Below are 4,666 nucleotides of genomic sequence, written 5' to 3' on the forward strand. Positions count from 1 at the left end.
GCTGTTATGATTAACATCAAATTAATAATGAAATCAAATATTAACTACTAACCCATTGACGAATATAAAGCTGTTATGATTAACATCAAATTAATAATGAAATCAAATATTAACTACTAACCCATTGACGAATATAAAGCTGTTATGATTAACATCAAATTAATAATGAAATCAAATATTAACTACTAACCCATTGACGAGTATAAAGCTGTTATGGTTAACATCAAATTAATAATGAACAATTATTCTGAGAACAATCAAAACAAAGCAGGTCGTAAACATTACATTCACGTTTTGTAAGTTAATAATCACCATAATTACACATTACACTACACTAAGAGATAAATGTAGTCTCGTTAAATATTTAAGTTTTATGTCTCTGAGAAAAAAACGTTTCTACACATACTTATGTGACCTGCGGCCTTCGCTTGAATAACAATGAGCTACTTTAATGGTTTCAGCCAGACTGTTATGTCATACATAGCCGGTGCAGTTTGTTTCGTGCGAAACGACTTTCAAAGCTCGGTACATGATTTTTATTTTATTTTGACGGCAAGCCCATTAAAAGTTTCATTTTTCATCTTTATTTATTGTAGTTTGTTGTCAAACTCATCAATAAATGTCGCACCTGTGACGTCAACCTAACATGACAGATTGTGGTCCTGCGTGCAAACAAATGAAATGGTTCCACTTTGGGGCACTAAACACGAGTTCGTTATAGGCTTGTGTATTATATATATATATATATGAAGGGCATGCCATTGTAAATTAACCAATGTATTTATGATATTAAATCATAAGTTACTTACTTTGCTACTGTTGCCAAAACTGGCCACGAAACAATAACGATTCAACGTGTATGTCTTTACAACGCACTTATTATACTGCTTTGCATTTTCTCCTTCTTCAAATACCACTACAAAATCCCTCCAATGGCACAGCGGACATACAACGCTAGAAACCGGGTTTCGATACCCGTGGTGGGCAAAGCACAGATAGCCCTTTGTGTAGCTTCATCCTTAACTTACTATTGTGATTTTCAAATCACAATGGCCACACATAGTCCAACTTACCCTTTAGAAAAAACTGTCGGGATTTGAAGAAACGAAAAAATATTAGTGTTTTCATGCTTCGTAAGAGGTCGCTTCTTTCTCCCAAATAACTTGAAATGCTTCTCACAGCACCCAACTTTTCAAATATTACCTACACGCCCATTTGAATCGTCCTGTTTTACTAGATGTTTCATTATAGAATAATCGCGCATCTTTACGAAACAAAAAAAGGAAATAACTAAGAATAAATTTTAGCTATGCCTCCGCTGTTTGTTCACAACGACTAAATAACAGATATATCCTCATCTAAATTGATTTCACAAATCAACCAGAACCTTGGCTTATTTTTAGGTTCGCAGTCATTTTTGGATATGTATGAATGTTATTTCAGTTGGAGTTGGAATTTGGAAATTGGTATTTTTAACCTGAAAGGCACCTTACGCACACGTGAGCTGAACTCCATATCAGATACTCTTAGAATTCAGGTGCAGCCGTCCCTAAATTTGAACTATAAAAGAGATTGTTTGTTTTTTAATTTCGCGCAAGGCTACACGAGGGCTATCTGCGCTAGCCATCCTTAATTTAGCAGTGAAAAACTAGAGAGAAGGCAGCTAGTCATCACCACCCACTGCTAACCCTTGGGCTATTCTGTTACCAACGAATAGTGGGATTTACAGTCACATTATAATGCCCCCACGGCTGAAATGGCGAGCATGTTTGGTGGAACGGGAATTCGAACCCGCGACACTAAAGAGAAGGAAGGCAGGCAACCAGCAGCGCCCACCGCCACAACGGCTTTGTCCAACTTTTTTAAACAGAATAACGAGATTGATTTTCACTTTTATAAAGCGCCCACAGTTGAAATTGTAAAGCATATTCAGTTGCATCACGTATCGAATCCCAAACTCTTCTATCCGCAGCTCGACACGCTAATCACTTGGCCACACCCAGCCCCATTTCAATAATGAAAGGTCGTACTAAGGACTTGGGGCCAGGGGCAAATTTTGTAAGGTAACCCTCAAAAATGAACTTCACAAATAAGTCAAATACAGTTCAATATTATTTATAAACTACAGACCCAGCATGGCCAGGTGGTTAAGGCACTCGACTCGCAATCTGAGGGTCGCGGGTTCGAATCCCTCTCACACCAAACATGCTCGCCCTTTCAGCCGTGGAGGCGTTATAATGTGACGGTAAATTCGTTGGTAAAAGAGTAGCCCAAGAGTTGTCGGTGGGTGGTGATGACTAGCTGCCTTCCCTCTAGTCTTACACTGTTAAATTAGGGACGGCTAGCGCAGATAGCCCTCGTGTAGCTTTGCGCGAAATTCAAAAACAAAAAAAAATTATAAACTACAGCCATAATATACAAAATCTAATAAATGCAAAACAATGATAATTCTTTTTTAGTATATAGCAGAGAAAATACTTATAAAAGTACAAATTGTAAGAACACGTTAACGACAAATTACAAAATAAGAGGTTTACATGAAACAACTAAAATCATAGTGGCACGGTTGCAAACTTATGTTTACCAATGAGACATCCAGTTTTTTATTTTTTTTTAGTCGTGACGGAGGGGATTGAGGTAATTAGACGCATTTTTTATTCCCTTAATCTGGCCTTGGTCAAATGGGCTTTTTCATTTTGCTAAACCTTAGTGTTAGTATAAAAGTGTTGGATGCATACACTCCTCAAAGTAGGGTTAACATAACGCCTCTCATACCTCAGGTTGAGTTTGGATTATTCCTTATGTAACCTTATACTTCTTTGAATTGATGTTTCGATGACAATAACTGTTCTTAGCAAGATTCTAAAAGAGGATTGTGAGTGTCACGAGCACTGTAAGGAAGATTTGTTCAATACCATGCTTTGCAGTTTTCTTACAAGTAACAAACATTACGTTTCTGGCTCAGCGAAGTCAACAAATACTTTGTCAAGATAATAAGATAGCACATATATTAATAGTCTAGATTCTTGGACTTCTTTTGAGACCTATTGTCGAGCGCTAACAAGATTGCCTGGAACCATAACCATGTAACTCCTACATATGCTCAATATACAACCTTCAACCTATCAGACTTCACATCATCAGTATGAATGAAAGTAGGTGCAATTTATATGCGAATATAAAAACTTCACGTCCTCTTTATATATACACTGCGAATAGAATACAACGCTTGACAGTTTCTAGCACTCAAATTGCACGTAATATTTTATCACAACTGCCTACACTGCGAATAAAATACAACGCTTGACAGTTTCTAGCACTCAAATTGCGCGTAATATTTTATCACAACTACCTACACTGCGAATAAAATACAACGCTTGACAGTTTCTAACATTCAAATTGCGCGTAATATTTTATCACAACTACCTATTTTCAAATAAATTATAACCTTCCTAGACTAAGTACAACATATATATATAAAACTCTATACGACATTTCACTAGTTCTATGGATACTGCCTTATCATTCCACCTGTGGGACAGCGGTAAGTCTACGTACTTACAACGCTAAAACCCGGGGTTCGATTTCCCGCGATTGACACAGCTGATAGCCCAATATGGCTTTGCTCTAAAACAAATAAACAAAGTGACATATCCAGTTAACGTTGAGATTGACGCATATATGAATGTTTTTAAAATGCATTTCGTTGAATTCCTTACATATCCAAGGTCGTATTATTTTACACTAATAACATAATTACGAGTTATTTGTAAAGTTAATAATCAGGCTGACTTTTCTCTATAACGTTGATGTGCATTAATTAATGTTATAAATACTATATATAACGCTATTAAGTAGTACTGTTTCATAAAGATCTCCTTCGAGAATATACATTAATAATCAAAATAGTCTTGGTTGAACAACTTCCACAGCTGGAATAGAAACACATTCGTTCGTCGATCTGTTTAACCCTCGAGTTACAGACTTGTTTTTATGCCGATCAATGCAAGTATGGTCCACATATTGCATCTCTTCAGTAATCTTATGTTATGTTTGTTACAATACTCAGTGTAAAAAAAAAGTGACCAAAAACATATGAGGGAAATCGACCATTTTCTATGTTAAATATATACGAGATTACATCAGTAATTCGTTGGATTAATCGTAATATCGATTGTGCTTTTGTTTCAATTTTGTACGACTCGTATGTTATTAGGAACAGTCTAACTAGCAAACTCGCGAAATCACAAGTCTTAAAATGGTGCAGAGCATAAGGCAAACAGTTTCAATTTACTGTGAAGAATTGGCTTGAACTTGATTAGGTTCATACTTGGGTGAACTGTTGACATAGCAACTAAGAAATGCCCCTTTACCTGCAGACGAGATTTTTTTGTAATTTAATTGGGGCCCATTTTCAGGTTCATTTCAACTCGTTTTTGTCATTGGTATTGTTTATTATCAAATATTATTTTATAATAGGTTACTATTGAGAGATTAATGGGTTTATTTACTCTATGTTATCACGCTATTTTTTTCTAAAATGTTTTTGTAATTTAATTGGGGCCCATTTTCAGGTTCATTTCAACTCGTTTTTGTCATTGGTATTGTTTATTATCAAACTATTATTTTATAATAGGTTACTATTGAGAGATTAATGGGTTTATTT

This window comes from Limulus polyphemus, unplaced genomic scaffold, assembly GCF_000517525.1.
Source record: "Limulus polyphemus unplaced genomic scaffold, Limulus_polyphemus-2.1.2 Scaffold655, whole genome shotgun sequence".
In the NCBI taxonomy this organism is placed as follows: Eukaryota; Metazoa; Arthropoda; class Merostomata; order Xiphosura; family Limulidae; genus Limulus; species Limulus polyphemus.